Here is a 23,508-nt window from a genome sequence, read left to right as displayed (position 1 = left end):
TCTGTCACTTTCATTACGAAATTCAGACAATAAATACCGTTTTGGCGCTTGTAAATGTGACGCGACAGATCCCTAGCGGCACGTGATCTGATCGTCTCTAGCTGATAGTAAATAACATTAAAACACAAATGAACACTGTTGAAAGATACAGTACAACTTACCGAAATGTATATTCCTCATAATATCAACCAATCAATAAAACAAAGGGGTCAATAAAACAGCGGAGAACAATTATGTCACATAACATTTACCTCAGGAAAGCCATTTGATGACCATAATAATATAGGCTATAGCACGTTAGTTGGCTAGAAAAAAAGCTATAGAGAGTGTTTTGCTAAATATGTGTACTATATTGCATATTTATTATATAAATAGATAAATATATAAAATATAAAAAAATGTATAATAAAAAAACGCATTATATTTAATTTGTGTTATTTTTTACCTTAAATAATACTGCCAGCTGATAGGGCTCTCTGTATGTTTACAGCATTAGGTGAGTTGTTTTTTTCTTGAGAAAAATCTTGTGTAGCCTACCTAATATTTATCCAAATGAGTCAATATTAAATCAAATCACAATAATTGAATTAAAATAATAAAAAAGCGCAGCTTACCAGAAATTGAACCATGTAAACATTGTGACATGTTGTCACTAAACCTAATAAAATTCAGTTTAGTTACTAAAATGTTTTGACAATCACAATACACTTATTGTGATGCAATAATTGTTTTTACCCCCCCCCCCCCACACACACACACACACACTCCAAAAATCTCACTCCAGGCAAAACTCAAAAGTTGGCAGCTATGCTATACCGATACTGAAACTCTTTAACTGCATTCTCCTCACGACTGTTAAAATAACGACAAACATCTTCACAGAAAGTGCTCTCCTTGCTCATACTGTTCCAGACAATGACTGACACCATGTATTGCTAGCACTTCTCTTACTGCTTTCTCTCCAGACACATTGCTTGTTGTATTCCTCATTTGTAAGTCGCTCTGGATAAAAGCATCTGCTAAATTAATAAATGTAAATGTAAATGCGCTCACCTAAACAGCAGTTCGCCAGGTAGAGGAGAAAGGAGAAAGACTTTATTTGCAAACTACATCAATTAACTGTAAATTCAAGTTAAAAACACTATCACGTGATTTAATTTATGGTAAGAATAACACATAGTAAAAATAATTCAACAAACGATGATGCAGTTTCTCCACACTGGGAACCCTTCTGGCTCAGCCACCGGTGCAGATTCTCCCACAATTACATGAAACTATTTACAATAACACCTAACTTAAAGGCACAATATGTAACTTTTTTGCTTTAAAAATAGCAAAAATCACTATATCTATGTTATATATTTTTTTTAGTTGTGTACTTACATTATCCCGACTGTTTCCAACAACTTTCAAACCAGGAGAAATTTGTAATTTAATTCGAGAAACGTCCCATTTCTTTATTTCCGCTTTGTCGCCGCCAATGGCGTCATATCCGCGTTGTCCCTGGTTTCCGCTCGTGCTGCCATGGCAACCAGAGCTGTGAACCAGAGCTGTCTGATAGTAACCAAGGCGACAGACGCAGACAACTTTGTAGTTCGCAATGTCTATCTGCATGCTGTTGTTGTTTCGTTCAAACATTATGGACCATGGCAAGCAGACTTTGGATAAAAAAGGAGAACTAAAACGAGAATCAATATCAGCGCTGTGTTTTCAAGATGCCGAGAGCTCCCATAGACAGTATATAAACGAGAGCTCCACGTCCGAGACTTCGACCGCTCCTACATGTACTTTATTAAACAGGTGAGCACATTTACATAAAACTAATCAATGTTTTATAGTTCAACAATGATAAAATGTTAGAATATGATCTGTATGTTATTCTAATGTTGATCTAGCTTACAGCTAGTCTCATACAGACAGACTAACACATACATTTCTACACATTGAAATGCAGTTTAGTGTGAAAGTGTAATGTTAGACCAGGTGAAACAGCGCTGCGTTACCTCACAAGTTTAATTTGTCTAATAAACTGACCTGTGAGTAGTAATTCTGCGTGTAGTTCGGTAGAATTAAATGTCCATATTCCTTTTATATCCGCGGGACTCGCGTCGCGTGTGGAGCTGATAGCTGTCTCTTAGCAATCCCGAATATATCACAGTCATGATAAAAGCATCGATGTATTCAGTCATCCATAAACATTATTAGATCGGTCGGCTTGAAGTTGACGACAAGATCCATAATTCTTAGCAAATGTTGCGTCATCAAACTACGCCTTTGTTATTGTAAAGAGGTTAGCGACCCCTAGTGGCGAAAAATGCCATACTGTACGTTTAACCAGAAATAAGAGTGTGTTGTAGACATTTACGTTTGCATGTGTACTGCATACATGTACGTGCATACACTGGTGTGTGTTAGACTAGTGATTATGACACAGTGCTCATCATTTCCAGGATCTGAGTTCACCTTGTCAGAGTAGCCATAATGATTGAGCACCTGTGGTCACCAACATCTGGACCCAGAGGTCAATGTGCTGCTAGAGTTAGGGCTAGGGTTAGGGTCAGGGTCGGGTTAGGGTCAGGGTTAGGGAGAGGTACTGGTCCACCACATCCAGATGCTGACAGCACCTCTGCTTCATGCTGGCTCTATTACAGTTTTTTACAATCACTTTGATACTATTTTCAGAACCTTGATGTCATTTTTCAAAACTTGATGTCATTTTTCAAACTTGATGTCATTTTTCAAACTTGATGTCATTTTTCAAAACATTTTTCAAAACAGACACAAAACTCAAAACGGTTATCACTTGTAACACAGGCTGTCTAATGTTCAAAACATTGCATTGTGCATTCACATCTTTAAAGAAATCTTGCACTTGCACAATCATTGGTTCAAAAAGCAAATTTACTGTGAAATACCATTGAAACATAACTATAGATCACCCACACACAAGCAACCGATAGTTTCACTGTGTCATTGTTCGTACAATCCTTAAATATTGTAGAACAAGTAAGGGTTAATGCCCTTCGAGGTGTCCATTGTCAGGTATTAATGGACGACGGCGAGGCGTGAACTGTCCGACGCGCAGCAGAGCGGTTGCCTCCGCCGAAGTCCATTAGTACCTGACAATAGACACCTCGAAGGGCATTAACCCGCTTATACCATGGTCACTTACGAAAGAAAGAAATATTTAATCAATTAATAATACTTTAATGTGTTTTAGAGTAAAAATCGTGAGGGTTTTTATTTATTAAGTCGAGCGCACTATTTAATATCTCCCGTATACAGGCGTTGCCAAGCACCGTGGCCACAGCGACCCGACCGCAGCAGTCGATCAGTGAGTTTGAGCCAGCACAGTCATTCAGAACTGTCATCAGGCAAACTGACGGGACGCCTTTCCTAGGTGTACATTATCACTTTTTAACGGACACCCTGCAGCCAATCAGAATCGAGTATTCACCCAGACCATGGTATAAAATAGTTGATACAGGTTTCATTATGGTACTACATGTACAGTAAACACATCTCTGTAAAAGCACTGCAGTAGTAGAGAGAATACGACAGACACAGTGGAATCATTGAACAAAGTTTGTAATATATTGATGCAAAACACTACAGTACAACCACAGCATAGGGTTATTTGAATCAAAGCAAAAATAATTAGCTATGAAATAGAAAAGAAAAGAAAAGAAAGCAAAACATCAAATGCAGTGTTCCTCAACTTGCTTGCTTCCCAGATAGCAAAATTGGTGTGGCCCAGATCCGGCCCACACTTGACACTTTCATCTGGCCCACATACCGCGTGGAATGATGGCACTTGGGCGGTCCGCTCCTGTTTGCCAAATTTGGGCCACAATTAAGCCATAACAATGCCGCATGTCAGCCGTAAACAAAACAAATGAAGCAGAACTGGCCCATATCTGGCCCAGACACTAAAGTTGCTGTGGCCCAGATCCGGCCCACACTTGACACTTTCATCTGGCCCACATACCGCGTGGAATGATGGCACTTGGGCGGTCCGCTCCTGTTTGCCAGATGTGGGCCACATTTAAGCCATAGCAATGCCGCATGTCAGCCGTAAACAAAACAAATGAAGCAGAACTGGCCCATATCTGGCCCAGACACCAAAGTTGCTGTGGCCCAGATCCGGCAAACAGGAGCGGACCGCCCAAGTGCCATCATTCCACGCGGTATGTGGGCCAGATGAAAATGATGGCACTTGGGCGGTCCGCTCTTGTTTGCCAGATTTGGGCCACAATTAAGCCATAGCAATGCCGCATGTCAGCCGTAAACAAAACAAATGAAGCAGAACTGGCCCATATCTGGCCCAGACACCAAAGTTGCTGTGGCCCAAATCTGGCAAACAAGAGCGGACCGCCCAAGTGCCATCATTCCACGCGGTATGTGGGCCAGATGAAAATGATGGCACTTGGGCGGTCCGCTCTTGTTTGCCAGATTTGGGCCACAATTAAGCCATAGCAATGCCACATGTCAGCCATAAACAAAACAAATGAAGCAGAACTGGCCCATATCTGAGCCACAGTTCATTTTAATTCGGGCCCAGATTCGACACCTTGTATGTATACCTGAAATGATAGCACTTGGGTAGTCCACTCCTGTTTAACAGATCTGGGCCACAAGCAGGCCATTTGTTCAGCCACATTTTAGCCAAGAATTAACTAAATAAGCCTTAAATGTGTGTTTTTGTGTGTGCATGCTGTGCCATTTAAACTTTGGGAAACTCAGTGACTGAATATCACTGACACTAAATGAACTCTGCATCAACAATATCCAACATACAGAAAAGAGAAATGTAAAAATGGTCCCTCTTTATGTTAAGATAAGTTACAACAGATGATTCAAACACATTTCTGAAAACATTTGCATCATTTATTAATATTGCCAAAGAACAACCCAACCCACATTTTCAAAACTGGAAAGCAATCTAAACAAAAAAAAAACACCAACAATAAACAAACACAATATATGCATAGAAAGCATAGTAAAAACTAAATAAAAACAAAACATGTTTCCAGTAGCCTTGGTCATCCAAAAAACAAACAAACAGACAACACAGAAGTAAACACACTACAAAAATTTGGCAAATTGATCCATCCAAAATTATAGAATTTGACCTCCTTGACTGGGCCCATCTGCATCATGGCAATCTTGCAAGCCTTTATTGGATACACAAATGAAAAAAAAAACTGTTGAATCAGTAACAGTACGCTGATAATACAATAGTGTTGAAGTACAAAACAAACACACACACAACTACTTAGAAGCCAAATTAAATAAAAAAGCCCTAAACAAAATATAATTAAAAAATAAAATAAATAAATACAAAACAAAAAAAGCAGGCACCGCACTGTAGTGAGAGATGCGTTCAGGAATTACCTGTGTCTATACACCGTCTATTTACTAATAGTGAAGCTGCAAGTTTTAAAAACTTTAAAAACGGCTGTCTCTGTGCTTTAATCAAAGCAGCACATTAATACTGAATGGTGAATAAATGGACTGGAACTACCAGTGCATTAAACGGTTTGGTAACACTGTAAGGTCTTATTTGTTAACATTAGTTAATGTATTAACTAGTATTAACTAACATTAACTACATTATGTATTAAGCTTTCTTAAAGTTACAGTCAATCATTGTTTGATCATGTTAGTTCACAGTGCATTAACTAATGTTAACAAATACAACTTTTGATTTTAGTAATGCATTAGTAAGCATCACAATTAGCATTTATTACGATTAATAAATACTAGGGGTGGAACAGTACACAGAAGTCATGGTTCGGACATCACGGTTCGGTACGAGTTCGGTACAATGGAGGGAAAAGCAAAACAAAAATGTAGAAAGCAATTTTTTTTTTCTTGTGCATGTCTGTAGGCTGTACCACCAAAGGAAAATAAATGTCTTAAAGGAGAACTCCGGTCACTTTTAACATTGAGCTAATTTTTTTTGTAATTTTGAAGTGCTGTCAATACAGAGAACAACGGCAAAATCGGTGTTGCCTACACCGTGTTATCCTCTTTAAAATTTGCACCCTGTTGACTTCAATGGGGCAAGTTTTAAACCTGCTTTTAGCCTCTTAACATCCTTGATGTGTCATTACAAGTGCACCAGCCAATGTGAGTGATTTTATTCAGAGTGAATTTATTCTCCACTGTTGCTTAGTTACCTATGATCACGCGTGTGAACTCGACAATCGACTACTGTGGACTTCGACCGAAAACAGGATGTAAATACAGGTATGTGCGCTGGCTGAATTAACATCACTTTTATTCATATCTTTCACATCTACTGCAGTCAGATTCACTCGTGTTCACTCTGAAGGAATCACTCACATGACTGTGCACTTGTAATGACACATCAAGGATGTTAAGAGGCTAAAAGCAGGTTTAGTACTTGCCCCATTTAAGTCAACAGGGTGCAAATTTTAAAGAGGATAACACGGTGTAGGCAACACCGATTTTTGTTGTTGTTCTCTGTATTAACAGCACTCCAAATTTACAAAAAAATGAGTTCAATGTTAAAATTGACCGGAGTTCTCCTTTAAGCCTTGTATTTTTTTTAAAAAATGTTTTATTAATAAAGTAAAGGCATAGAACCAGTTTATTTGTAGTGCATTGACAATAGTTTTATATAATTAGTTTATTAATTAAATTAATAAAAAGACAAAAAGAACTTGAGATGTGTTTTGTAATTGTACCTGAATGAATTTAAAATAAATTTGCTACATTTCAGATCAATATATTTGTTTTCCTTAAAATTTTAATGAACACAAACTTTATTCTAAGTTATTCTAACTAAGTTAATTATACATAATTTATTTCTGTATAAAATAATACTACCATTAAAAACACATTTGATTTTCTTTTTTTAATCAATGTAGAATGTTTAACTTAAAAATAAACGGATTACTGCTCTGTTTATTTTTAGGACAAGAAATGAAAACCAATGCAATATGATGAATGTCCAAAAGATGGCACCCACAGACTGTTTTTAAATGGGGTTGGATAAATATTTTTTGCTTTTAAACAGTGTGTGAGAGAGAGAGAGAGAGAGAGAGAGAGAGAGAGAGAGAGAGAGAGAGAGAGAGAGAGAGAGAGAGAGAGAGAGAGAGAGAGAGAGAGAGAGAGAGAGAGAGAGAGATTTTGGTTGGGTGACAGTTGTAGGTTACAGTTTGACAAGAGTTTATAGTTTGACGAAAGCACAATGTTGTGTTTTATTGCGAGTGTACACAAATATAAGTAAACACTTTGCAGTTTGAATGATGTCCTGTATGAACAAAATGATGGAGTATGTTTTTATGTTTCCACTGTTCGATCGCGCCCACGCCTCGATCTCTCTCTCACACACGCACGCACACAACATATTCCAGCATTGCAATCTTGACATCGCAGCCTGTTCATTATAGCCACAGAGCTTCAGAGCTAAGGCGGAGCTACAGATTAGGTGTCCCTAAATAACCCGCGTATCTAACAGTAGTCCCGCTTTACATTAATTAATTTGCACGCAAGTTTTATTTATTTTTATACCGTGTATTCTCTGTGTATATTCATGCACCGAACCATGACGCCCGTACCGTTTCGGTTTAATACGAATACATGTACCGTTCCACCCCTAATAAATACTGTAGAAGAATTGTTCATGCCACATGTTAACTTAAGTAGTTACTAATGTTAACTTGTAAAGTGTTACAAATGGCTACACCTTGCAGCCAATCAGAATAAAGTATTCAGACAGACCATGGTATTATACACAATAGCAAAAACACAATGTAACTGACTTACTGGTGTCTTGGACCCTCCTCCGTTTTTCTTTCTCTTCTCCCTCCGTCTCGGTCACTTGCAAGATGAAGCCATTTTTTAATAAATGATTCGATCTCTTGATCGGTGGCCGCAGCTGTCAGTCTGTTGTTTCTGACAGTTCCTAAAAAAATATAACATTGTAAATGCAAGGATGGACTACACAACTTTTAAAATCTTAGGACCCAATTAGGTAACACAAGCATTAGCGCATAGTTAATGCATAGCTAGCCAGCGCCAATGTAAAGAACATTTTGGCCATGGCCAAGGACACTCTTTGCTTCCAGATGTCCAAAAGGAACAAGTTTGATGCCTGCTAGGAAGATCGGACTGCGTCAAAAAATGGAAATCACATTATGAAATAAATGTTTATCTCCAAAACACATTGGCCACAATTATTGGCACCTCTAGATTTTGTTTACGAGTAAAATATCTCAGAAGTATATTCCCATTAATATTTATCTTTTTTAGCACAACAGGGTGACTAGAAGTGCCTCTAAGAAAATAGCTAAAGAATTGAAAATCCCCATTTTGACCATCAGGGCAATAATTAAGAAGTTATAATCAACTAATGATGTTACGAATCTGCCTGGAAGAGGACGTGTGTCTATATTGTCTTAATGGACGGTGAGGAGGAGAGTTTGAGTGGCCAAAGACTCTTCAAGGATCACAGATGGAGAATTGCAGAGATTAGTTGAGTCTTGGGGTCAGAAAGCCTAAAAAAATAAAATAAAATCAAACAACCCCTACATCCCCACATGTTGTTTTGGAGGGTTTCAAGAAAAATCCTCCTCGCTCCGCTAAAATTAAACTCCAGCATATTCAGTTGTCAGACATGACTGGAACTTCAAAAGGGACCGGATTCTATGGTCAGATGAAACAAAAAAAGGGGCTTTTTGGCAGCAAACGCACTAGATGTGTTTTAAACTGTAGGCTATTTTATTCCCACCAGCAGTTTTCTGTAGCAAATCACATTGACACATGTTATTAAGGTGAAAACATCCTGACTCAAAACAGTAAATGACAAAAAAAAAAAAAAAAAAAAAAACATAAAGCAGGCCACCTAACGTTAATTTTATAATTACTAGGGTATAATAAAAATGTGAAATACATAGAGGAATAGCCTAATACCTGAACCAACTTTTAAATAGTCTACCTGAACCCAAAACATCTATTATTGTTACTTTGTAATCATCTCATAAAAGCTTTTATTGTAAGAAAAAGCATGTAGTTTTTTTTTTTTAATTTGTGCATTATTCCTAGGGTTAATGAAACATTGCTGTCACAAAGTAATACAACTAGTGCAGTATTATGTCCAATGTATGAATGTCAAATTACACTATAATATATATTTATCTTTTCATTGTTGTGCCAAAATAAGACACGAGTTAAATACTTTAACCGTGCAGAACTGACTAAAGGTTGGGAGAGTGATAGGGAGCAACATGAGCAAATCTAAATGTAACGTTAAAGGCGCGCCGAGCAATCGATACTTGTTCATTTCGCATTCGTGACAACCGATCTAGCTTAGAGTTGAACTGCCAAAATAATGTAACTTCGAATAGAAATGATTCCATCGACTCTATATAACACAACATGCAGACTCCAACTTGATATAACGAAGTAATCGCTAACAAAAATAAACATTTCTATTATGTCTTACCTTGACTTTTTGCAGTACCGGTATCCGTCCTCCGTCCTCTGTCCTGACAATCCTCTGACGTTTTGGTTCTCAGCGCCTTTTTCGCGCTTTCCGGCAACGTTTAAATTTAAAGGGCCGTGAACTGGAAAATCGTCCGTTAGATTTTTTTTTCTTCACAGACAACTACAAATGCAGTAAATATTATATTTAAACATAATAGATCTCTAATCAGCAAAAAAGTGGGAACATTTTGTCATGAATGCAGGGCTTTGAAAAAGTATTCAAGAAAAAATATCAAAATAATATTTTCTCATAGCAGGTTCTGCTGATTTGTCATCTTCATTAAATTGTATTTCATCACTTATAGTGTCAATTAGTATTATAATTTTTTAATCTTTAATAAAGATTGTTTATAGCCTAAAGATGACAGTTGTATAAATGTAAATTATATTTAGCCAGAAATGTAAGAAAAATGTAAGGTTTATTTAGAATAAAATATTTTTGATATATATATATATATATATATATATATATATATATATATATATATATATATATATATATATATATATATATATATATAGGCTATATATATAGGCTATATATAGGCTATATATATATATATATATATATATATATATATATATATATATATATATATAAATTATAATACTAATTGACACTATAAGTGATGAAATACAATTAAATGAAGATGATGAAGATATATATATATATATGTATATATATATATAAAATGAAATACAATTAAATGAAGATGAAGATATATATAAAATATTTTACATATTTAAATATTTTAAGGGAGTTTAAAATATTACCCTTTGTGGGGCCACTTTGACACACCTAGGAACAGTGAATCGCAACCTCAATGTCCCCTTATATTCTCCACAACAAATCCTGTACATTTGTTATAAAAATAGCCAAATAATAGTTTTTTCATAATTTTAAGTCATCTTGAGGCCCCAGTGGAAGTTTGTCCAGGTCTGCTCTAGAAGTTAGATGGCACTGCTAGCAAGATAAGCAAGGTTACACCGAGTAGGCTACAACATGTCCCTGGCTCAACATCTTTGTTGATCCTGGAACAGCATTCGACCAATTAGATTTGAAGTTTGCAGTTATGTCAAGTTTAGGCTTACAACCATGCTTTTAGATCAATGTTATTATAATTTCCCTCTGATTGTAGGTTTAGGGTTAGGGTTAGGACTATTTTTATGGACAGGAATGTTATTGCTACAAAATGTTACGTTACATGTATGTTACAACAAAATATATTGATACAGGAGCATGTACTTGGCAAAATCATTGTGCCCCAAGCTTTGCACAAACAGCAACTAAAGTATCTTCTTGCACATCCCAAAACCATAAAAAGTCTTCATAACTTTGAACCTAGACACTTGAACTTTTCTAGACACTCTACCTACAAAACATATGTTAGCAATAGCATATATGTCATAGATGTAAGTACATGTAGCCTCACATCCAGCCTAAGTGTCTGCTCCATCCATACCAAAAAAATATTGTTAAATGTTGTTAAATAAAAAATAAAAAAAATTATTCAGGCCATTACAGTTTCAAACTTTGTCCCTTTTAAGCTAAATTAGCCATTTTCAGAATTGTTGCATCCAATCCAGAAATGTACTTACCACGTAGGTTTTAATTTTTGGGAAACACAAAGAATATTTGCCACGTTGATATGCCGTATATATTTCCCAAACGTGGCCCAAAATGTAATTAATTATTTGGGCAATATTTGCCATGTCATATGTGGGCCACTTTTGCCTCACATCGAGATGAGATAGTGCTCACTGAGCCATATCTTTGCCAAAACTGGCCCAGATGTGTTTTAAGATAACTGGGCCACATTTGGATCATCATATGTGGGCCACTTTTGGCTCACACACAGATGAGCCAGGGCTCACTAAGCCATATCTTTGTCAAAACTGGCCCAGATGTGTTTTAAGATAACCGGGCCACATTTGGATCATCATATGTGGGCCACTTTTGGCTCACACCCAGATGAGCAAGTGCTCACTGAGCCATATCATTGCCAAAACTGGCCCAGATGTGTTTTAAGATAACTGGGCCACATTTGCAGCATTATATGTGGGCCACTTTTGGCTCACACCCAGATGAGCCAGTGCTCACTGAGCCATATCATTGCCAAAACTGGCCCAGATGTGTTTTAAGATAACTGGGCCACATTTGCAGCATTATATGTGGGCCACTTTTGGCTCACACCCAAATTAGCCAGTGCTCACTGAGCCATATCTTTGCCCAAACTGGCCCAGATATGTTTTAAGATAACCGGGCCACATTTGGATCATCATATGTGGGCCACTTTTGGCTCACACCCAGATGAGCAAGTGCTCACTGAGCCATATCATTGCCAAAACTGGCCCAGATGTGTTTTAAGATAACTGGGCCACATTTGCAGCATTATATGTGGGCCACTTTTGGCTCACACCCAGATGAGCCAGTGCTCACTGAGCCATATCTTTGCCCAAACTGGCCCAGATGTGTTTTAAGATCACTGGGCCACATTTGCAGCATTATATGTGGGCCACTTTTGGCTCACACCCAGATGAGCCAGTGCTCACTGAGCCATATCTTTGCCCAAACTGGCCCAGATATGTTTTAAGATAACTGGGCCACATTTGCTGAAACATATGTGGGCCACTTTTGGCTCACACCCAAATGAACCAGTGCTCACTGAGCCATATCATTGCCAAAACTGGCCCAGATGTGTTTTAAGATAACTGGGCCACATTTGAAGCATCATATGTGGGCCACTTTTGGCTCACACCCAAATGAGCCAGTGCTCACTGAGGCATATCTTTGCCCAAACTGGCCCAGATATGTTTTAAGATAACTGGGCCACATTTGCAGCATTATATGTGGGCCACTTTTGGCTCACACCCAGATGAGCCAGTGCTCACTGAGCCATATCTTTGCCAAAACTGGCCCAGATGTGTTTTAAGATAACTGGGCCACGTTTGCAGCATTATATGTGGGCCACTTTTGGCTCACATCCAGATGAGACAGTGCCACTGAGCCATATCTTTGCCAAAACTGGCCCAGATATGGTTTAAGATAACTGGGCCACATTTGAAGCATCATATGTGGGCCACTTTTGGCTCACATCCAGATGAGACAGTGCCACTGAGCCATATATTTGCCAAAACTGGCCCAGATGTGTTTTAAGATAACTGGGCCACATTTGCAGCATTATTTGTGGGCCACTTTTGGCTCACACCCAGATGAGCCAGTGCCACTGAGCCATATCTTTGCCAAAACTGGCCCAGATATGTTTTAAGATAACTGGGCCACATTTGCAGCATTATATGTGGGCCACTTTTGGCTCACACCCAGATGAGCCAGTGCTCACTGAGGCATATCTTTGCCCAAACTGGCCCAGATATGTTTTAAGATAACTGGGCCACATTTGCAGCATTATATGTGGGCCACTTTTGGCTCACACCCAGATGAGCCAGTGCTCACTGAGCCATATCTTTGCCAAAACTGGCCCAGATGTGTTTTAAGATAACTGGGCCACATTTGAAGCATCATATGTGGGCCACTTTTGGCTCACACCCAGATGAGACAGTGCCACTGTGCCATATCTTTGCCCAAACTGGCCCAGATATGTTTTAAGAAAACTGGGCCACATTTGCTGAAACATATGTGGGCCATTTTTGGTTTACATCCAGATTAGTCATTGTCGATTGTGCCACGGTTTTGCCATAGGTGGCCCACATTTGGTTTGTGATATTTGGGCCATATTCATTGTTTATCATATGGGCCACTTTAGGCTCACATTCAGATTACACATTGCCATGAGTGCCGCATCTTTGCCTAAAAAGGCCCACATGTGATTTAACATATTTGGGCCATATTTGCCATTTTACATGTGGGCCACTTCAGGCTCAGACACATTTGGTCCGGGCCATAAGTAGGCCAGCAGTGCCGCATCATTGCCTGAAGTGGCCCACATCCGTCTGCTATCTGGGTTACTGTAAGAAACAGAACAGGAGTGATTATCTATACAGTGCAGTGCTGTCAATACTGTACATAGTCTGAAAAGGTGGTACAGTATTTGGTACTGTCAGAAATATGTGTACAGTAGGAGTCTATTTCTGTTCCCCAAGGTACAATCTACACTAACGTACCCCATAGGGCTTATTTATTGGACCTCAAGGTACATATATGTACTGTTTCTTTTAAAGCTTTTAAAGGTCTTTAAAAACAATATTGTACCCTTGAGGGTACAGCCCCAGTGACAAGCCATTGTACCCCTAAAGGTACAATTATGCACTTTATTTTCTGAGAGTGTAGACACTGTCATGATCCTGGTTCTTCCTTTACTTTGTCTCCCCCCTCTGGTCACACACACATACACACACACACATACACACACACACACACACACACACACACACACACACATTTACGCTCACACATCCCTGATTACTTCATTGGTGATTACGCACACACATCGCTTTCTTCCCAGGTGTTCTCTTTCATTACTTATTATCCTCATCCTCAGTTCCACACCAGTCATCGCTTTCCCTAATTATCTTCTCTTTTTCTAGCCTTGTGTTCCCCTGTCTCTTTGCCAGATTATTTCAGAAGCTATGCGTACGAATTCTCTGCCAAACGTCCTGCCGTGTCGAAGTCCTGTCCTGTCCTGTTATGTCTGTTCTGTGCACGTAAGGGGATTGTTCTACCACTGTGAATTGCTACTAAGCTATACTTGTTACAGAGTACCTGTGACTGCGCTCGTTGCTTTCTGATCACCTGCAGATCCCGGAGTCGGCTGGCTTTCTCACGGTACCCTCTACTAGCAGAGACGCTCCGCTGCTTAGACGGAGGAATTGAGTTTAAGTTTCCGGCATCAGTTTACCGGAAGATTTTTGTTGTCAATTATTATATGCCGAAGATTTCTGTTCTTACCTCTGGACATTCTGACTCTGTTAATTAAAGACTGCTTTGCTGCATTTCGCTCTTGGGTCATCTTTCTCTCCACTTATAACAGACACAGTGTCTGATGAAGCATTATGATAAAATATTAGGCTACATCCATGGATATTGTAGTCTAATTGGTTCATGCTCCACGCTTATTGGTGACAATGAATCTCGTTATCTTGAAACTTTCATGATTTAGTAAACATGGAAGATTGTTTGTCTGTTTCCACACAACTATACATTAAGAGTAATGCAACAGTAACTTATCATTTTGAGCAGTTGTATCAATTGATAGTTAGATCATTGTAAGGAAATGAATAGACACTCATTTGAAATGTAATGTGTGAATTGCCTTTTGAAATAGTAGTACTTTGATGTTAAGTTGTGTCATATTGAACAGGTGATTTTTGTTGAATGAACAAATGATCTAAGTTTTATGTGTATTGTATCCAAGCAATTGAGAAAAGGGTTAGAGTTTTGAAAAATGTGCATTTCGATCATTGGTTGTGAGTTTTGTGTCTAGAGTTGTGAAAAATGACATCAAGGTTCTGAAAATAGTAAGTGATTGTAAAAAACTGTAAAAACAAATGATTGTTGCGACGGAAGCGAATCAATCATAACTAACTTTAGCTGGAAAATAACTTTACTAAAGAACCGCTATAAAGCCAAAACAATCTCTGTTACCTTAAATTATACGTTTATCTCTGTAAAGCTGCTTTGAAACAATCTACATTGTTAAAAGCGCTATATAAATGAAGATGACTTGACTTGACTTGACTTAAAGGGAATGGGAGATAAGACTCTGATTGGTTTAACGCATGTAAATCCCAAAACACACCCATTACTCATTAAAGTGTAAATTGCATGTTAAATTTTTCACGAAGATAATGCAATGTCCTAATTAAACATAAAGATAAGAACCGCCCACCATTGTTTTGTATGTTTTTTATACCAAAATGCTGAATATAATATGAAAAGTTGGTACTTTTCACAGTGGTTTTAAGCACTGCATCTCCCTTCCACTAGGCTGGGCGTGACGTCATAAGAGGGACTCCAAGTCCATGGTTTTATTTCAGTTAGCCTAATAGCTGGTTTGATTTGCATTGAGAGATGATCTTATGGAAAGTACTCCATGCCAATCTCTAAGTTAAATTAAAATAGCCCCACATCATCACATAGCCTTCACCATACTTAGAGATTGGCATGGAGTACTTTCCATAAGATCATCTCTCAATGCAAATCAAACTAGCTATTAGGCTAACTGAAATAAAACCATGCCAATCTCTAGGTATGGTGAAGTCTATGTGATGATGTGGGGCTATTTTAATTCCAAAGGCCAAGGGAACTTTATCAGGATGCATAGTATCCTGGATCCATGAAGTAACTGGCCTTTAAAAATAAAAATCTGCCTGCCTCTATGGGAATTTAACATAGGGGTGTCCAAACTTATGCACCCTGTATTTTATTTATTTACTATACATTATTCATTCACAAAGAAAATTGGTGTCCTTAAAGGTTGGATTTTTCCTAATTTTTTAAATTAAGGCATTAAGTTCAATTTCCAAAAGATGATTTTTTATTCCTCTTTTTAGTCAACTTTAGCATGGGTGTCTAAACTTATGCATAGTGTCACGATGTAGTTTTGTGTCCTGTCATGTTTAGTGGTTCCCTGTTTGTCTATTAGTCATCCCAGGTGTTTCTGATTAACCACACCCCCTTGTTATCTTGTTTAGCTTGTTTGTCTGTGTATATATACCTCTGTGCTTCAGTTGTTGGGTGTGGGTCGTTGAAGTTGTTTGCTGTTCTTTGTAACCGTTCCTTGTTCTGAGTTCTGCTGTTCACCCTGTTTGTTTTCATTAAATTTAGTACTTGCATTTGGATTCTCTGTGCTGTATTCCTGCCTCAGCGTAACAGAACGACCGACCAAAATTATGAATCCAGCAGTACGGATCTCGCCTGATCATAACAGATTGATCCGGGAGTTCGCTGGACAGATCGCAGCCTTGGCCCTGGAGAGCTTCGATCTGTTCCAGTACACATGGGGTTTTGTTCCTCTCGCTGTCTCTTGCTCTCTGGGAGACGAGGCTATTAAGATGTGTTACCGGCTGGGGGCTAAGGAGGTTGACCCGAGGGAGCTCCCCGATCTCTCCGGTCTGGATTGGAGAGAGGCACTCTCCAGATGTCTAGAGAGCTTCCTCCCGTGGCACGCAAGGTCAACACCTGATCTTCACGTCCCGTCCAGCACAGAGCCTTCACCGCTGGTCCCGTCCAGCACAGCGCCTTCACCGCTGGTCCCGTCCAGCACAGCGCCTTCACCGCTGGTCCCGTCCAGCACAGCGCCTTCACCGCTGGTCCCGTCCAGCACAACGCCTTCACCGCTGGATCCGCCCAGCACCGAGCCCTCATCGCTGGATCCGCCCAGCACAGAGCCCTCAACGCTGCCCAGCACAGAGCCCTCAACGCTGCCCAGCACAGAGCCCTCAACGCTGCCCAGCACAGAGCCCTCAACGCTGCCCAGCACAGAGCCCTCAACGCTGCCCAGCACAGAGCCCTCTTCATCGCTGGTCCTGCCCAGCACAGAGCCCTCTTCATCGCTGGTCCTGCCCAGCACATAGCCCTCTTCATCGTTGGTCCTGTCCAGCTCAGAACCCTCTTCACCGCTGGTTCCATCCAGCTCAGAGCCTGTTCCGGTGGCCCCGAAACGGAGGAGAAGGAAGACGTCCTCCATGACAGTTCCGGTGGTCCCAGTTCCGGTGATCCCGAGTCCGGTGGCTCCTAACACGGAGACCATCCCGGAGGTGACTGCCGTCCCTGACGCGCCGCCCAGGCGTCTTGCTCTGCCCGCGCCGCCCAGGCATCTTGCTCTGCCCGCGCCGCCCAGGTGTCATGCTCTACTGGCCCCGCCCGAGCTGCTCGCACTGCCTGCACCACCCCAGCGATCCGTCACGTCACTTCTGCCCATCCAGAGACTGAGCTTCACGTCACTTCTGCCCATCCAGAGACTGAGCTTCATGTCACTTCTGTCGATCCAGAGAATGAGCTTCACGTCACTTCTGCCGATCCAGAGACTGAGCTTCACGTCAATTCTGCCGATCCAGAGACTGAGCTTCACGTCGCTTCTGCTGATCCAGAGACTGTTCACGCCATGTATGCGCCGCCCGAGCCCTCAGTGACCGCGACACTGGCCATTATGGCCACAGCCATGTGGTGTGTGTGGGCTGCGCACACACTTGAGCCGGTGTCTGTTCTGGTGTCCGTTCCTGTTCTGGTGTCTGTTCATGAGCCAGGGTCTGTGTCTGTTCTGGTGTCTGTTCCTGTTCTGGTGTCTGTTCATGAGCCAGGGTCTGTGTCTGTTCTGGTGTCTGTTCCTGTTCTGGTGTCTGTTCATGAGTCAGGGTCTGTGTCTGTGTCTGTGTCTGTTCCTGAGCCTGAGCCGGTGGTGTCTGTTCCTGAGCCTGAGCCGGTGGTGTCTGTTCCTGAGCCTGAGCCGGTGGTGTCTGTTCCTGAGCCGGTGGTGTCTGTTTCTGAGCCTGAGCCGGTGGTGTCTGTTCCTGAGCCGGTGGTGCCTGAGCCGGTGGTGCCTGAGCCGGTGGTGTCTGTTCCTGGGCCGGTGGTATCTGTTCCTGAACCAGGGGCTCCGCCATGGCCGCCTGAATGGTCTTCTCCGCCATGGCCGCCCGAATGGTCTTCTCCGCCATGGCCGCCCGAAGGGTCTTCTCCGCCGTGGCCGCCCGAGGGGTCGCCTCCGCCCTGGCCGCCCGAGGGGTCGCCTCCGCCCTGGCCGCCCGAGGGGTCGTCTCCGCCCTGGCCGCCCGAGGGGTCGTCTCCGCCCTGGCCGCCCGAGGGGTCGTCTCCGCCCTGGCCGCCCGAGGGGTCGTCTCCGCCATGGCCGCCCGAGGGGTCGTCTCCGCCATGGCCGCCCGAGGGGTCGTCTCCGCCCTGGCCGCCCGAGGGGTCGTCTGCTCCGCCCTGGCCACCAGATGGACTGTCTGCTCGGCCATGGCGGAGCCCCTGGTTCAGGAACAGATACCACCGGCCCAGGAACAGACACCACCGGCTCAGGCACCACCGGCTCAGGCACCACCGGCTCAGGAACAGACACCACCGGCTCAGGCTCAGAAACAGACACCACCGGCTCAGGAACAGACACCACCGGCTCAGGCTCAGGAACAGACACCACCGGCTCAGGCTCAGGAACAGACACCACCGGCTCAGGCTCAGGAACAGACACAGACACAGACCCTGACTCATGAACAGACACCAGAACAGGAACAGACACCAGAACAGACACAGACCCTGGCTCATGAACAGACACCAGAACAGGAACAGACACCAGAACAGACACAGACCCTGGCTCATGAACAGACACCAGAACAGGAACGGACACCAGAACAGACACCGGCTCAAGTGTGTGCGCAGCCCACACACACCACATGGCTGTGGCCATAATGGCCAGTGTCATGAAGCTCAGTCTCTGGATGGGCAGAAGTGACGTGAAGCTCAGTCTCTGGATGGGCAGAAGTGACGTGACGGATCGCTGGGGTGGTGCAGGCAGTGCGAGCAGCTCGGGCGGGGCCAGTAGAGCATGACACCTGGGCGGCGCGGGCAGAGCAAGATGCCTGGGCGGCGCGGGCAGAGCAAGACGCCTGGGCGGCGCGTCAGGGACGGCAGTCACCTCCGGGATGGTCTCCGTGTTAGGAGCCACCGGACTCGGGATCACCGGAACTGGGACCACCGTAACTGTCATGGAGGACGTCTTCCTTCTCCTCCGTTTCGGGGCCACCGGAACAGGCTCTGAGCTGGATGGAACCAGCGGTGAAGAGGGTTCTGAGCTGGACAGGACCAACGATGAAGAGGGCTATGTGCTGGGCAGGACCAGCGATGAAGAGGGCTCTGTGCTGGGCAGGACCAGCGATGAAGAGGGCTCTGTGCTGGGCAGCGTTGAGGGCTCTGTGCTGGGCAGCGTTGAGGGCTCTGTGCTGGGCAGCGTTGAGGGCTCTGTGCTGGGCAGCGTTGAGGGCTCTGTGCTGGGCAGCGTTGAGGGCTCTGTGCTGGGCGGATCCAGCGATGAGGGCTCGGTGCTGGGCGGATCCAGCGGTGAAGGCGTTGTGCTGGACGGGACCAGCGGTGAGGGCTCGGTGCTGGGCGGATCCAGCGGTGAAGGCGTTGTGCTGGACGGGACCAGCGGTGAAGGCGCTGTGCTGGACGGGACCAGCGGTGAAGGCTCTGTGCTGGACGGGACGTGAAGATCAGGTGTTGACCTTGCGTGCCACGGGAGGAAGCTCTCTAGACATCTGGAGAGTGCATCTCTCCAATCCAGACCGGAGAGATCGGGGAGCTCCCTCGGGTCAACCTCCTTAGCCCCCAGCCGGTAACACATCTTAATAGCCTCGTCTCCCAGAGAGCAAGAGACAGCGAGAGGAACAAAACCCCATGTGTACTGGAACAGATCGAAGCTCTCCAGGGCCAAGACTGCGATCTGTCCAGCGAACTCCCGGATCAATCTGTTATGATCAGGCGAGATCCGTACTGCTGGATTCATAATTTTGGTCGGTCGTTCTGTTACGCTGAGGCAGGAATACAGCACAGAGAATCCAAATGCAAGTACTAAATTTAATGAAAACAAACAGGGTGAACAGCAGAACTCAGAACAAGGAACGGTTACAAAGAACAGCAAACAACTTCAACGACCCACACCCAACAACTGAAGCACAGAGGTATATATACACAGACAAACAAGCTCCGCCCTGGCCGCCCGAGGGGTCGTCTCCGCCATGGCCGCCCGAGGGGTCGTCTCCGCCCTGGCCGCCCGAGGGGTCGTCTGCTCCGCCCTGGCCACCAGATGGACTGTCTGCTCCGCCCTGGCCGCCCGATGGACTGTCTGATCCGCCCTGGTCGCCTGCACTGCCTGATCCGCCCTGGTCGCCTGCACTGCCTGATCCGCCCTGGTCGCCTGCACTGCCTGATCCGCCCTGGTCGCCTGCACTGCCTGATCCGCCCTGGTCGCCTGCACTGCCTGATCCGCCCTGGATTCCCATCCTTCTGCAGTCTCCAGGTCCTCTGCCGCCCCACGGGCCTGGCCCTTCATCCCACCCCCAGGTCCGCCTCCGCTCCACCACCCTCCTGAACTATTGTTTTTTGTTTTGAGGGGCGTCAGGAGCCGCCCATGGGGGGGGGGGGGGGGCTATGTCATGATGTAGTTTTGTGTCCTGTCATGTTTAGTGGTTCCCTGTTTGTCTATTAGTCATCCCAGGTGTTTCTGATTAACCACACCCCCTTGTTATCTTGTTTAGCTTGTTTGTCTGTGTATATATACCTCTGTGCTTCAGTTGTTGGGTGTCGGTCGTTGAAGTTGTTTGCTGTTCTTTGTAACCGTTCCTGAGTTCCTTGTTCTGAGTTCTGCTGTTCACCCTGTTTGTTTTCATTAAATTTAGTACTTGCATTTGGATTCTCTGTGCTGTATTCCTGCCTCAGCATAACACATAGCACTGTATTTCCTCTGTTGTAATAATGAGTGAAATGACAGATCTGATGTTATATTTCACTCCTACATTGGTAGTACGACGGAAAGGCCATCTGAGAGAGACATAAACAGGGAGGCATAGCTAAAATAAATTAAATATTTTTATTGTGTTTGCATAATGTTGTTAATAGATCATTAGTTCACCTAATGAAATTTGTCATTATGTCTTGCATTATTCTATAGGTTTATCTTGAGATTTTTCTATGAATGCTTATTATAGAAATATGCACCATATTCAACATTTTCAACATTGCAAAATTTGGTAACACTTTATTTTACAGTGTCCTTGTTATATATCTGAAAAAATGTATTTACCATAGTAATAACAGTAAATTATGCATAATGACATGCAACTAACCCTAAACCAAACCTTAATGCTAACCTAACTTTAATGTGCATGTTGTTAATTAATAATCAGTACTTAAATATATAATTACACTAACAATGACACCATAAAATAAAATGAAACCAAAAATGTTGTTGCATGTAATGTGTGTGTGTGTGTGTGTGTGTGTGTGTGTGTGTGTGTGTGTGTGTGTGTGTGTGTGTGTGTGTGTGTGTGTGTGTGTGTGTAAATGAATGAATACTGTATACACATGCACCACACATGATGGGTGTCCATATTTAATGAGGACATGGACATAATGATTTTTTATATTGTACAAACTATATCCCCTGAACCTAACCTTACCTCTAAACACAAACCTCACAGAAAACGTACATTTTCCAAAAAAATTAATTTAGTATAATTTATAACAAGTTTTCTTCATGGGGACCATAAAAAAAGTTTCCACAAGGACAGACATTTCTGATATTACTACCTTTGTGGGGACGTTTGGGTTTACCAGGACACACACACACACACACACACACACACACACACACACACACACACACAAACAAACTGTGATTTCTAATCCAGGAACCATCTTTGAGAACTTTGAGAGCCTTGGTGGAAGAGTGGGGTAACATCTCACAGTAAGAAAAGGCCAGTCTGCTACAGTCCATGAGGATGATCTGTGGGACTTACAGTAGCTCCTGGCTACACCAGATATGACTGCTTATTTTCATATTGTTCAGGGACTCATTGTTCCTTAGTTAAATTGAACATCAAATGCAGAAAACATACTCTCTGAAATAAGCTACATAAGATACATGTAGTGTAAATTACAAATATAAATCCTACAAAGATAATCATATCCTTTATGACTGACAGCTTTACCAGTTTAATTACAATTGATGCTTTGTAAAAATATCGACCAGAGAGGATGCTGGCTGAAATATTTTCAGAGTTAAGATGTGTTTAACTGTCTTTTTAAACCAGGGATAAAATAAAGCATAGATCAGTGGATTCAGACCTGAATTTGTGTACAAGACCCATGTCAAAACATTTATGGTTGTGGAAGAGATTGCTGATATAGAACAGATATAGTATGGTATAAAGCAAAGCATATAAACTATCACAATGATTCCTAATGTCAGAGCAGCTTTACTCTCAGATTTCCTCTTCAATGAACCTTCCATTACACATTTACCACCCTTCATCAGAGAGTTTATAACTTTCACTTGCTGATGTACTACATAGAAAATCCTCAAATATAAAGTTATGATAAGGGTACATGGAAAAATAAAAGACACGAACAGATCAGTGACAAACCAGGCAAATCCCCCCACAGGAAAACACTTTCCATAACACAAGTCTGTTCTGAGTGAAGTGTCAAAATATCCATTATTAATTACAAAGATAGTGTTATAAGCTGAGAAACAAACCCAGCTCAGACAGATGCTCACTAAAGTTTTAGTTGTGGTTATTTTCTGTGGGTACTGTAAAGGGTGACACACAGCCACATAACGATCAACAGCAATTAAAGCTAAATTACTGAGAGATCCTGAGAAAACCAATCCAAGGATTATCATAAACAGTTTACAGAAAGTGTCTCCAAAGTACCAACACGTCTCAATCTGCCTCTACGGGTAAAAGAACTCCCATAAGCATGTCGGCCACAGCCAGAGAGAGAATAATCAGGTTTGTCGGAGTGTGAAGCTTCTTGAAGTGAGAGATGGAGATGATCACCAGCAGGTTCAGAAACACAGTCCATGCTGACAGCAATGATACAAACACATACATGATATTGTATTCATATCTAGAGCGTTTTCCCTTGATACATGATGAGTTGACGGCAGGAAAGCAGTATTGAGTCTCATGATCCTCTGTTAGGGTATAGGCCATGAGTGAGTCTCCTCCTGTTAGGAGTTTGTTCTGCTCTCTTTCTTGTCATATAATTTATACAGTGTCTGAATCAGACGGCCCACCCATCTCCTGCCCACTGATGATGTAACATTCAAATGTTATTTTTTTTTTTTTACATTAGCTTTGAAATGCAATTAATTTCTTCAGTCCAGATTAGAATTCTCTTACACTGGTCAAAAGTTAAAGCATTATTTTTTTTTATATAATTTCTTCGCTGTCTTGTTATAGTTTAGTATTTCCACATGAAAGCAAAGCACAGGTGGAACTGAACTGAACACAGGTGTGGGGTTTTTGCTGTAA

General features: G+C 42.3%; 1 pseudogene across 1 annotated transcript; it reads right to left on the bottom strand.

Moving 5' to 3' along the window:
- Window positions 1–22,187: 22,187 nt before the first annotated feature.
- Window positions 22,188–23,226, bottom strand: LOC308692024 (trace amine-associated receptor 13c-like; annotated as a pseudogene). Its single transcript has one exon. The product of its transcript is annotated as a trace amine-associated receptor 13c-like (transcript).
- Between the last annotated feature and the right edge of the window lie 282 nt (window positions 23,227–23,508).

This window comes from Scardinius erythrophthalmus (assembly GCF_964197995.2).
Source record: "Scardinius erythrophthalmus genome assembly, chromosome: 1".
Classification (NCBI taxonomy): Eukaryota; Metazoa; Chordata; class Actinopteri; order Cypriniformes; family Leuciscidae; genus Scardinius; species Scardinius erythrophthalmus.
Note: the sequence above shows the minus strand (reverse complement) of the source record. Positions and strands in the feature narration are given on the sequence as shown.